This window comes from Anas acuta, chromosome 13, assembly GCF_963932015.1.
Source record: "Anas acuta chromosome 13, bAnaAcu1.1, whole genome shotgun sequence".
Lineage (NCBI taxonomy): Eukaryota > Metazoa > Chordata > Aves > Anseriformes > Anatidae > Anas > Anas acuta.
The window spans coordinates 8,784,790-8,798,352 of NC_088991.1; the positions used below are offsets into that span (position 1 = coordinate 8,784,790).

The 13,563-nt window shown below is 43.1% G+C and overlaps 1 long non-coding RNA gene across 1 annotated transcript in view; it reads left to right on the forward strand.

Annotated features, from left to right (window-relative positions):
* The first annotated feature begins 2,346 nt into the window (after window positions 1-2,346).
* LOC137863847 (uncharacterized) overlaps window positions 2,347-13,563 on the forward strand; it is a 52,063-nt gene continuing 40,846 nt past the window's right edge. The window contains exons 1-5 of the long non-coding RNA XR_011101186.1: window positions 2,347-4,755; window positions 5,397-5,594; window positions 7,131-7,487; window positions 7,580-7,754; window positions 12,083-12,324. This is a non-coding gene — a long non-coding RNA (uncharacterized lncRNA). The remainder of the gene's footprint in view (window positions 4,756-5,396; window positions 5,595-7,130; window positions 7,488-7,579; window positions 7,755-12,082; window positions 12,325-13,563) is intronic.

Genomic DNA, 13,563 nt, shown 5'->3' on the forward strand with positions numbered 1-13,563 from the left:
CAAGGATGGACCTACCCTTCTGGGAGGCTTGTCCCTGTGTTTGGCCACCTCCATTGGGAAAACATTTCCTGTAGCATTAAATAAGTCTGAAATGACTCCATGGATGACAGGACTGAAAGCTGGAAACTTGACAACAAGCAAGCATTAATGTGGTTTGTGGGGAGGTATCCAAAGGTACAAAAGGTGCAGTTGGGTCCTCAGCTTTATTTCAGAAATCCACGCTGCCCCTTTGAAGCCCCTTCCCAGTGAGGACAGTGGCAGCTTGCCCGTGAGACAGGGTTTCCATTGGGCCCTTGTAAAGCAAGGCCCAGTCAGAAAGTGTGGTGTCACCAATGTAATTTAAAAATGTGCTGGGCAGCAGGAGCGAAGCTGTGTCTGCTGCTGATTTTATTGTAACGGTGATGTTCCTCTTTGTCCCAGAGTTCCCCGTCCTCTTCCTCTCATCTCTCGCAAAGAAGTGAAGGGCTTGCTGGGAAGCTGAGCTTGAAGCTAGAGGAGGTCATACTTAACTAACCTCCTGGAGTTCTTTGAAGATATTACTGCCAGGCTAGATAAGGGGAATTCAGCAGTGTGCTTAGAGTTTCAAAGCGCGTTTCACAAAGTTCCACATCAGAGATTAATAGCTAAGGCAAAAGGTAAAGGAAGAGGAGGTAATAGAGGCTGTTGGATCAAAACCAGCTCAAGGGCAGGTATGAGACAATAAGCACAGATGAAAAATTTTCAAGCTGGCAGAAGGCTGTTCTTGGGACTGTTTCAGGACCTCTGTAACGCATAATCCAGACAGCACAAAGGTGCCCCACCATGCTCATGTCGCTGAGGCAGCCCAGGTTTGGCACCACCAGCAGCAAAACATCCTAGCTGTCCCCCTTCTGCCTGCCCAGCCAGGAGCCCTTTCACGTCTCTCTTGGGTGGGGGCAGTTTTTGGCACAAGTCTGCAGTCACTGGTGTCCCTGGGGCCATGCCGTGCCATCACGCTTCAGAGAAGCCAGTGTGTGTATTCTTTAGGCTTTGAAAACAGCGAGCCGGCCCCTCAGCAGCATGGTGCAGCTGTGAAGTTACTCTGGCTTTGCAAAGGGAAGACAGAATTTAGTTTGAGGTCTCTCCAAAACCAGGCACAACCTGAGCAGATTCGCCAGCGCCGAGATCTCTCCGGTGACTCTGCCAACAAATGGCAAGACGGAGTTCAATGCAGACAAATGTAATTAATCAAGCAGGGAATCAGACAGGGGAATAAGTGATAAACAGAGCAAGCATTCAGCAGAGGGATTAAGAGAGGGATTTGGTGGTGTTGGGGGTTCGTTTCTTTTGGAAAAATCATTGGAAGTGTCTGCCTAGATCACAGCTGTAGTAAAAGGGCAAGCAGGTGACACGGCTGCGTTAGTAGAGGGACAGGATATAAAACAAACGAGGCGATATGTCTGTTACTGTAAAAGGCATCAGATCTCACCTGAGTATTGTCAGCAGTGTTGGCCACTGCCACGGTGTGCTGCAGTGTACGGCAACAAAGAGCAGCCCTGCAGAATCCGCGTGTGAACAAAGGCGAGAGCGCCGGGTTTGTCCTCGGCAGGTTCCTGCCCACCCCGTCCATTCATCATCTGAAGAGGAAATCTGAGGAGCACAAAGACTATCCCTCTAAGCTCTAACAGAGGTTAGGAATTTTGAAGTCGGCTGTATTTTTCTCCAGAGTATTTCTCTGTCTGGGTCTTTTTCTTGCTTTCTTCCCTCTACCTCTCCTTTCTCTTTTCATTTTCCCCTTTCATTCCCTCTCTCCCTCCTACCACCAGTCTGGGTTTCTTTGTCTTTCCCTAATATATTGCTTCTCCTCCACCCCTGCCCAGGTACTGAGACGATTTAGTCACCTTGCTTCTTCAGACTCTTGAAGGAGCCCAGGCTCTGACGAGGGGTTGCTACTTTGAGTTTTACATGCTGTGTGGCAGGGTGAACAATACTTTTTTGCCCATAGATTTGGATGGAAAGAAATCTAAGTTGTTGCTGTGGAAAAGGAGAAACTCAACAACCAAACTGAAGGCAGGACGTGGAATATTACTCAAAATGACCATCAAAACCCTTAGATGTGGCTTTCCTTCCACACTCAGAAGAGTTCACAATAGTACAGCTGGTTCTAATCATACAAATTCCACACCAGAAGTCCTCCTTTGTTTTCACTGGTGTAAATTCAGAGCAAGTTCAGCAAGTTGCTCTGAATTTACCCAGCTATGGAGGACAGCTGATTTCGTTTGAGCTGTACAAGAGACAATCTTATTTTTGCTTTCCCTAGGATTACGGTAAGCTTGTCAATCAATGCCCAGAGGCAGTCTACACGACACAGTTGTGCCAGGTAAGGAATGCACTTGACAAACTGTCATAATACCCATTTCTTCTGCTCCTCTCTTTTAACCAGCCCTGACCACTGGAGGAATGCTGAGCATTTCAGGTTTGTATGGACCTTAAGCTGTTAGTCATATGTCACAATCAACACAGCAGCTTAAATGACAGCAATTAAAATGGTTCTTTTTTTTTCCTTTTCATTAATTGATACAACAACCAACAGGCTGATGCACAAAGGGATAAAATAGCTGTCTCCTAAGAAAAAGAAAACTTGTTCTTTTTATTCTTGCCATTTAAATCCCCTGGAGCAGAATTGGCTATTGCTATAAAATCTGTGGAATTATCCCTGCTATTTCAATTTGCCAAGCCAGCCTTTTATCCCTTTAAATACAGGTCTTTAGAGTAACTTGACAAAATAATCTCTTGGCACCACTGAGGTTAGTGTCCATGTTGTGCTGCTCATGTAACTTCCTTGCTCATGGAACTATTTGACCTGGGTAAGATTTTGACTGGGGACTTGCACTTTTAACTCTTTTTGCTGCCTTTCAAAATATTGCCTCGCTATCTTGTGGGAAATGGTCATAGCATAAAGTACCAGGGCAATGCTCGGTGTGTAAAGAAATGTTTAAATAGAAATTATAGCTAGAAATGAAGGTGTGTAAGTAAAAGCCAAGAGATACCTTTCAAAAGCCAAGGACATACCTTTCAAATTTTCAGGGCAAAGAGGATCGTTTGGTCCTTTTGTTGGATGTAACTGGGCAAGTGAGAGAAATGCTGGGTCTCATATGATCTCAATTATACGCTGAGGGTGCCAGCAACTTTCAGGCTACGTGTGGATTCTCGACTGAGGCTCAATGTGTGAACTTTGTCACTAGAGGAGTATGTCACACACAGAGCTGGGACATGAGCCATCATTCACAATTCAAACAAACCCCAAGCCCTTCAGAGATTGAAAAGAAATGTGCAGTTAACCATAAAAACTGTGGCATGATTCTCCATACCCTAGTGCCCTCTGGGAACAGAAATACTTCAAGCTCCAAAATACGGCCCTTCTTGTGAGGCTTTCTGACTGGACTGGAAGCATCAACTGTTCAATCCATTGTACAAAATCCTGCTCTTTCACAAATCTCAGCAGTTTTTTTTCTAGACAAGGAGCACCACAATTCTAGGCAATAGATGCAAATCTACATATCTCTTGATTTTTGGGGTGTGTTGGCAGAGAGTGTTTTTGGACATGCCAGTGCCTGGAGGTCCGTGCATTGCCAGGAGCTTGGTGTGGAGCAAAGGGGCAAGTGCCAGCCATGGGATGCTCTGGTTGGTACCAGCTGCAGCAAGTGTCTGTTCCCCTGAAAGTTTGAACAAGAAGATCCAAGTGAAAGAGAGAATTTGGCCTTCAGATTGTGTCTCGGCTGTAGGGCTGTGAGACTTCACCTGTCTGGGTACAGCCACTAGGTGGCTCAGGCAGCAACCTTGGAGCATTAGAGATTGTGCAGCCACCCCCATGCTCCCACTGAGACACCTGTACTTATTTTAGTTTGGCCTCACCATGGGATGTTGTTGTGAGGAGCAATTTCTGCTGTTTTTCAGCAGGGAAGTGTGCTTTATGTTGTCTCTGGGAGTGAAGGTAGGCTGGTTAGGCTCGCTACACGTTCCTACCTGAGCTGCATCTGGAAGGAGGGGGTCTCAGAGCAGTGTCCGTGTGCTCCTCTGAGACTGCAACCTCAGCAAGAAGCACAAACAACTGGGGAGGATCTTCTTCTGGCCAGCTGTGTGCTGGCAAATTACTGCTTTCATGATCAGCAATAAGGGTTTTGCTGCTGCTTAGAAATACACTGAAGGTTCAGATCAGGATGGAAATCAGTTCTGCATATGCTTATTCACATTGTATCTTCTTTTCTATGCATGAGGGCTCTTCATACCGTGTTCAGGCAGAAAAAGTCTGCTGTGGAAATCCATCATATCCTAGCAGTTAAGTCAAATTACTGAGAACTTGCTTACTTACCTAAAAGAACAAATGTGAACATATGGAGATTACTTTTTTTTTTTTTTCCCTTAACCTTAGGAAGTACCAGCAAAGATTTTCATGTTAGTAAATTGTCATCTTCTTAGAGAAGAGCCTTATGGAAAAGTTAAGGGTGGCTTTATTTTGTATTTTTTTTTCCCTAATGAAAGATATGGTGGAAACTATTACAGCTTTCATCTTTATAGCTTGAAAATCAAAAGTAACAGCAGAGGAAGAAAGTGAGCACCAAAGATCAGGACTGAGTCACAGGAAAAACAACTTGGCTCCATCAGAGATTTCTTTGGCTTCCTGAAGTATTCACCTGCCCGTCCAAGCAAGAGAGTCATTTCTTCATTGACTCCTGTGTCTGACAGCTCAACCAACAGCTCTTGGAAGTGACCAACATGAGAATGATGTCTTTGCTTGTGAGGAACGCATCTGGGCAGCTGGTTGTTATGCTTCTCTTTCCTGCTTGCTCTAACTCTTGGCTCCTTTTGACATAGAAGGGGAGAGGTTGGCACTTCAGTGTATGAAATGCCAGCTGGGATCAAATCAGTGTACAGCTATTGATTTCATCTTGTGCCTCAAAGAGCTGGGATTTTTCAGAGGAGGCAGCAAGGAGGGGAGGAGGGTGCTGCACCCACAGCTGCTCCACTGCCCTCGTCTTGGGGTGGTATGGATGCAGCCTGTAAATCCTGCTCTGCAGCAGCTGCATTTTATCAAATTAAGGCCTGTGCAGTGATTAGCGATGCTAAAGTCATGCCAAGATCTTCTTATGGACTCTAATTCATGAAGTACCAGAGGGCAGAGCAGGGCAATTCCTAGTAAGGCAACTCTAAATGGAAGGATGTGAACTTGATAATGCAAATTAGTTTACTTTCCTTTTTATACAACAGATGCTGTTTGACCTAGGAGAAAAAAAAAAACAACAATATTATAGAAATTGAGAGCAGTCTAAGGGGAAAAAATAAAGACATCTAAAAATAAAACACAAATAGCAGCTGCCTGAATTATATTTCTTTTATATCAGCATTGACAGCTCTCTCTTTTTCCCCCGTTGAGACAGGAATCCTATGGAAGCGGCTGGTAAAGATGCACTCTTTCTTGAGGAGAGGTACAAGCAGAGGCAATACCACTTTGTGTCAGTGTGTACCCTGCAGTCCTGGTCTCTGGAGCTGTGCAAGGAGATGTGCTCAGCACCACTGCGGGCACACAGAGAGGCTTGGGGTCAGATGGTCTCACCACGGATCGGAGTGTTCTGCAGGTAGGAACCCCACTGGAAAGGGGCAGAATAAAGAATATTAAAATAAATAGAAGAAATAAGCCCCAAATGTTGTTGTTTCCATAGTCAGAGGGGGTGAGCTTTGTGAGAGGTGTTGAAATGTTGACCTGTGCTTATTTACATCAGGTGAGGAGCTGCACTTGCTGTGTAGTGCTGATGGGTTATATACTTTTGATATCAATGGAAGGAAGTTTCTCACTCTGTAACTATGGTCAGAAGGAAAAATACTACCTAGAAAAAAGGATAAAAGTCCTCATTTTCCAGTCCAGCTGCTAGCGATTTTGGACTGTCAAGCCTGGGCTGTTCAGCCAAGACCGTGTCCCTAGGTCTGATTTTCAGCAAGTGGTAAACACCTCCTCCTTCAAAACACGATGCCTTCAATGGGGGCTTGAGTTGCATGCAAAAATTAAGGCATTCCTTCATCGTTTGTGACCAGTGAGGCTGGAACTGGCGTAATAGGACTGTGAGAAAAACTGGATGTGCTTTCCTTTGTGTGTGAGGGGCTCTGCCTTCGGCTGCTCGGTGCTCTGTGACTCCGTGGTGCTTGCAGTGGCCTGTCGGCAGTGCGCTGGAGAGCAAATAACACGTTTTTATTTTTATACAAATGTGCATAACTTCATCCATTTCTTGTGGCTGCTCTGACAGGAAAAGGAAATTTATGACGCACATCACCCATTTATTTGGCACAGGCAGTGTTTATTGCTGAGGGAGGCATTCTCATGGAATTGATTGCACAATTTCCTCTTGGTGTACTGTTTTCAAGTAATATCCCAAGACCTCTGTGTGCTAAGATACAGGGACACTTCTTTAAGGCCTGCAGAATACTGCAGCAGAGGAAAAAAATAAACACACACAGTAGAAAATATAACTAAAAATGTAATTTTGATTACACTGTAAATCTGGGACTTTCTACAGTCTGCTGGGAGTCCCTGTGGAAAAACCCATTCCCAATGGGTTAAATTTCTAGGTTTCTCTACAGAACTAAGAACACCTTTGGGATTATTGCTGGTCCATTTTCACAAGTATAGAAGGTGGCGTTGGTCTGGTGTTGGTTCTGGTTTGTACCTTGGACATGCCAGGATTATGGGTACGGAGAGGAGGGAGAAATTCCGTGTTTTGGAAAAAGAGGAAAGTATATCCTTAGCATGCTGTCCTGCTGAAAGGGTGAGGTTGTTGCCTGTCGCAAGCGGCCAAGAGGTGTAGAAGCCATTAATGTCACAAAATGAAGGAAAAGAAGGGCTGCTGCCTTAATTCAAAGGACTGTGTGGCAGTATATATCTTATACACTGTGAATGCCACAAAGCACAGAGAGAGGGGGGAGCCGGAGAGGGAACACCTCTCCTGGAAGAGTTTAATTTTAATTTTTAATTTTCTCATATATATATTTGTATGTATGTATATACATACATATAATATTATATATATGTTTTTATATATTTATTTTCTCATATATGTTTATTTATTTTTATTTTTTTATTTTTATTTTAATCTGCCCATGCACAATCATTTGTACCAAAGATTAGGAATGTCAACTGTCTCATTTGCACATGGAAAGACGCGGAGGAGGATACTTGCACACAAATAAGTAGCTGGGGATGGCGCTGGTTACAAGCGATCCTGGACTGAAGACTGCTGCCAGAAAATTCAGAGCTCTTTTTGGAAAAGGTGACTCAAAGAACGATGGTGTGCACCAGCAGTTAAGAACAACAGCTTTTGCTCCCTTGCACTCCATACAAAACAGCAGCAGCAGCCCCGCAGCATGTCTACATGCCGAAGGTCCGTGCCTGCTCCTGAGAGTTACCTGATGAATAACTCCATTTTCCAGCTGCTCGGTGAATGGCTCTCCACCTACATCGCTCTTCTCGATTCTCCAAGGCAGGCCTGGCAGCCAGCGCAGCCTTAATTTTATCATTTCACTTCTCTGGTGACTCTGTCGGTTGCTGCTAATTTCCTGATTTTTCTTTCAGGCTCCAGAAGAAAGTGATCTCCTCCTAAGCGTCCGTTCCTCACATTTCTGCATGGCAGTTACCTGTGGGCTGATTCCTGATGCTCCTCCTCAGGGCCAAGGCTGGGACCAGCCTGCGCAGCGAGGCACCGATCCTGCAGCTTGGGGTGGCGGCTGGGCAGCGGCGTGCTCCGCAGGTTTGTTAGCACAGAGGTGGCCAGCTCCCTGGTAATGTTTTGTACATGCCGACCTCTGAACCAGAAACAAGACTCAAACCTCAGAGGAGGCTGGTGATTAATCAAATCAGGGATCAACTGTGACTCAACCTTCAGATCACCAGCTGAGGTTGTGTCCATGGATGATTAAAAGAGGGAAATATATTTAGCTATTTACAGCTGTATTTCCCTCTGACTGAGGACAAGGCACCATGGATAAACATATTTATGTTTGTTAGATGTGCAAATTGTGGTTCCTTTGAAAACCTCACAGTTTATCATAAAGCCTCAGAAAGCACATGGCTGTTTATTGACGCTAGAGGACTTCCTGAGACTATGCTGTGGAAGTCGCTGCTCAGAGTATTTGACATGGGCTAGCGTGTCCACAAGGGGAATAAAGCCCGGGCGCAGCCATCTGCACATGAAAGACTAAAGGTGGCTTTAAGCAGTTCTCTGTAGGAGATAATTTTCTCTCTCCAATTAGGTTACACTTTCTAGGTGTTGTACTTCCGAAGCCTACAGTGCTCCCCAGTCCAGCTCTCCTGCTAGTCAGGGGCGAACAGAACATATAAACTTCATGTTGCTAATATATTTCACAGTGCTGTGAGATATTAGCAAACTCCAAATAGCTGTCAGGACCTCAAGGTATTCTGGAACATCCTTTGATGCTACAAAGTAATGCATTTTCCATATTATTCCTTTGAACACATTATATATGCAAAGTCTAGCACTTCTTATAGGAGAGGTGGAATTATCATACAATATGATTTTTTTCTCTAGTTCTTTCATGGCTCATAACATATAAAATTTCTTCTTAAAATCCAGACTAGAAACTCAAACTTAATTTATACAGTATTGAAAACATTACAGGGCATAAATCAGTTCAATTTTTAAAGTTCCTGTATGATATTTTCAGAGCAGCCAAATTCCTTCATTCGCCTGGACTCCTTCCAAAATTCTGCCAGCGCTCATGGAAACCTAAATAACTTTGGAGAAAAAGCAGGTTTTCTGTGGAGGCTCAGATTACCCTGTCACCCTTCCTCTACTGCAGACAGGCCTCTGATAAACATGGAGAGCAGGGACAGGGAAATTACTTCATTACTTCGTGTCCTTTTCAATTACAAACATGAGGAGCCTGATCCTCCTGCCAGCTCACGCCCCAGACCCCTGCAAATTTGTGGCTTTCAAAAGCCAACGGTTGCATTTCCTTTGCCAGCAGGGATAAGCAATAGCAAGTGAGCAGGGGAGCTCCCTTGAATCTTATTTATGATGGTTGGTTAGAAAGTTTTGAAACTCAACTCTATTTATTTAAAGCATGAATCCAGCTGAAATGTGAGTCTATGAACTAGAGAAGTGATCGAAACAGGGCTTCAACTCTTTTTTTTTCTTTTTCCTGCGAATTAATCACTTGGTGGTGGTGGTGTTACTGTAATCTTCCTGTGATCGCTTAACCTGGAAGCTGTACTTCCAGCTATCTTCATAATATTCTCCTGCTGGCATCTTCAGATCTAGTATTTGTACTGTTCATTGGTTTTCAAAGAACATTAGGTTAATGCATTGTCTTTCTACTGGCTTAGCTTTGTGTTTTGCTTTATGCCTAAAGAAACAAGTGCATTTTCTTTGATGTCATTTTTTGATTATTGATGAACTAACATTCCAAAAAAAAAAAAAAATAGGTTTAAGATCTTATTCTGAAACCTCCTTACTTCTACAAAAAAAACAAAACACCAAGAATCCTGAAACAAACAAGACACACACACAACACATACAAAACAAAACAAAAACAAAACAAAACAAAACAAAAAACCACAATGGTTTCAAAATGGTATTAGAGGGAAAAAAATATGGCAGGAGCAAATCTGATTTTCTACCTTGAGTGTAAATCGTACAGGCTCAGCTTCGGCCCAGTGCTTTAGGTCTGTGTTAAAAGTCACTGAAACCGAAGCTGATGTTTGGGTTAAGATTCTGCAGTGTGGGCACATGTACCTGCTACCTCGGGCTGGTCTGGTGGTGACCCGATCACCTCTGCAATTCTGATGGGGATGTTGGCACCGGCTGGGCAGTGAGCACTCCTCCAGCAACACAGAGCTGCAGGAGGCTGCAGAAAGTCCTTTCCAGCCACACTTGGCTGCGAGGCAGAGGCCAAGGCAGTGCAGAGAGGGGAGGGAGAAGAGGGCAGGGAAAAGGTTGGGGGTTCTTTAGCGTTTGGCAATTCAGGTTTTGCTTTGATAAGAATCCAAAAATTCAGGCATTCTTGTGAAATGAATCTGCTGTGGGTGTGGGTAGAGCAAAGAGCTGAACACATGGGAAGCCAGAGGCCATCCATAAGTTCTCACTACAGTTTTTTCCAGGTTTTACTTATTTCTTACTTACACATTGTTTGAACACTTCTGTTTAAGTCAGTGAGAATTTTTCTAACTGGAATTAAAGTGTGGGCTGGGGGAGTTGGTAGTTAGGTGGTGCACAGCATCTTTTTTACGCTCTCAAGTCTTCATCCTTTGGCTGGAACTCTCCTGGATTCAGACACGAGGGTGTGTGCGGCTGTGTGCATGTGTGCTTGCTTCTTGCTACTCTCTGCTACCTCTTGGGCCATAAATATTGCATGAACCACAACGGAGGCATGTCTAGTGCTGGTATCAGCCCAAAAGTGGAAGTACATAAAACAAAAAAATACCGAGGAAAAGTTCACCAGACTTAGAAACTCCCAGCTGGCCAGGTCTGGTCTTTGGGAGCTGGCTGGAATGGATGATCTATACCTGAAATAATTTCTCATACTCACTGACTCCCCGAGACATGATGCCAAAATTCTTTTTTTTATTTTTATTTTTTTCATAATGGTAAGGTCATAATGATGCAGATTTTTTTTAGTTAATGGAAAATTTGGATGCACTGTAAGTAATTTTTTCCCTTTAAGAAGGAAAACTGCTGATGGGCCCTCATTCTGTTTGCTGATGTATGGTAATGAAAGGCGTATCACCCCAAGAATGCTTATTGCTGTGACGAATCACAAAAATGGAGAAAGACTCAGTGCCTGCTAAATTTAGCTTGTGCAAATCCAGTACATCCAAAGTCCATGGAGTGAAATACTGTTTGGAGTAAAATATGATTGAAACGTTTCTGGGAATATAACTCCACTGGATAGTTTACCACCTGGACTTAGTTTTCATATTGTAGGAGATGAATTAAATTTTTATTATTTTTAAATTATAGCCACATCTCTCTCCCCTCCCCCCCCCAGTATCAGTTCTCTTGTCTTCCCACTGAAGCAAGCACTGTTAAGCTGCTATAACTTTAAGAGCATGAAAGCAAATGTTGTAAAGAGGTCACTGTAAAGGTCACGCAGCAGGTTTGATGTGTCAGTGGATAAATGATGGGATCACATCTGGAACAGTTTGGTGAATAAATAAAATGTGAAAGCTCATATATCACTGCCCACCTTCCAATCTGTAAGGGAAAGAGAAAATAAATTCTCTAATAACCTTGTAAAGCACATAAAAGATATTGAATAAACTCTTGAAATTTTGTGACTAAAACTGTCCATATTAAATAATGATTTTAAGAGTGGCAAAAAGCTTGAAATACAGTATGAGTCTTCCTCGTAAAATGTTGTTTTATTTTATGGTTTATTTATTAGACTATACTTGGATAGCTTTGAAAAATATAATTTTAAGTTTAACTATGTGTTATTGAAACACTCTTCCTTTAGATATGTCCCCCAGAGGTATTTTATATTTACACTTAGGGAAAAGAATTTTCAATTTTTATTACACGGTGCAGTATTATTGCTTATACTGCCACTATATTTTGCCTTCCACAAGTAACATTAAGATATGCATATTTTACTGCCATTACCTTCAAAAGGCCTTAGAAAACCCATAGGTCTAAAACGATCTCTCTAAGTTGGTCATTACTGACTATTGAATTAAGATACAACAGGCTGTACATTGTTTTACTGGGCCATTAATAATAAGCTCCCGCGAATTGTGAGACAGCAAGCTAGAAACTGAGTAATTTCAGTCACCCGAGAACTGCGCAGGATTAATAAAAGGCTTGTAGAAAGCCGTTCTGGAGTGGGAATGCCTTTGGTGTCTGACGAGGGACGAAAGGCAGCGGGTGGGTTTTGATCTCAGCTTCCTGCAGGCAGCTCCTCGTGGCGTGACTGGCAAGGGCTCGTGCAGCCGAGCAGGCAAAATGTCACACTCGTCTAGAGAAATTATACATGCAGATGTATGTGTGTGTGATGTACAGTTGCTCCCAACAGCTACAGATAGAGGTGATTTTGCTGATTTTTTTTTCTTCTCCTGAAACAGACGTCTGCAATGCCCTGGCCGTACCCTGCAAGGCACGCAGATACACAGACACCCACGATGAAGTCGCCAGGGCCCTGGGCAAACATCAGGTACATCCAGACACAGGCGGCAATAGCAGACAAGATCTTAAAAAAAGTCCTGTCACTCCCACCGTTTTGCTGGGACAGATGAGCTGAATGAAGCCAGCGCCCAGTTCAGGCATGGAGAAAGCATCTCATGGGCTTCAAGGTCGGAGCAGCAAGGTGAATGGCACTGGTGGTGGGCACGGATGTAGGGAAGTGTGGGGTGGGTGGCCGGGGCACCAAGGGGCTGTTGAGATGTGTGGGGGCTGTTGGTGCTGGGATAGTTCATGAAGAAATCTGAAATGTTATCATCTGATGCTTGTTTGACTCCTACCTTTGATTAGTGTAGCGCAAGGCATTTAGCATTCGAGATAGATGATGGAACAACAGCTAAAAAACAAACCCAAACAACAACAAACCCCGACCTTATAGGCAAAGTCTAAACAGATTATAACCAGAAATACAGCTTTTATTCTGGAAGACTACATTACTGGTAACCTTTAACCTGATCTGTGGCAGGACTTAGAAATTGCAGATCACCTTGTACCGTTGCTAGAAATCACTGAAACTGATGCCAGAAGGCAAACTGATGACTTACAAGAAAGCTTTCTTTCCCCAAATAAGATCTGGTGGCAGATAAGTGAGTCCTGCAATTTCTTTAATTCATTTATTAAGCTCCACCTTAAAGTGAGCATGGTTTCATGTCCCTGTAGGACAGCTGTTCTAAATACCTTATTCCTTTGATGAGCCGAAACCTCGTCAAATATCCAGCTCATACTTCATAGCCAACTCAGCTCTATTAAACTTTTGGCAAATGTGTGGTCATGTGGTCTTTGAAGACAACCATATTTACTACTACTCTCCCCAGCTCTTTTGCCTCAAAGGAAAGTTAATTTAACTTACAGAGTCTTGTGCTTTAGAACTGATTTCTGATTCCCTGGGCAGATCGGGAAGTCTGTCTGGTTCCTGCCACAGGAACTTGGACCTCTCAGGTGTTTTATTATTATTATTATTATTATTATTATTATTATTATTATTATTATTATTATTATTATTATTATTATTATTATTATTATTATTATTATTATTTATTTTTATTTTTTTCCTTTCATTTTCCAGTGAAGGCTTCTAGTTACTCTAAGGACAAAGTGGAGCATGTGAAACACTCCACAGAGAATGACAGGACGGTGGCACGGGCAGAACGTGACACCTGTTCTAAGGCAATAAATGTTGTAAAGGCAACATTTTTTTTTAGCAGAGACATGCGATGAGGTGCCATGTTAGGATATTCTTGGCCTGTAGCAGTGGTCTCTGAGTTTCTCTGCAGAAATGAAATTTACCTTTTACTCAACTTCATTCAATTTATTATTTTTTGCAAGCTGAATTCTATTCATCCAGACTTGGTCTATCTGAGGGCCT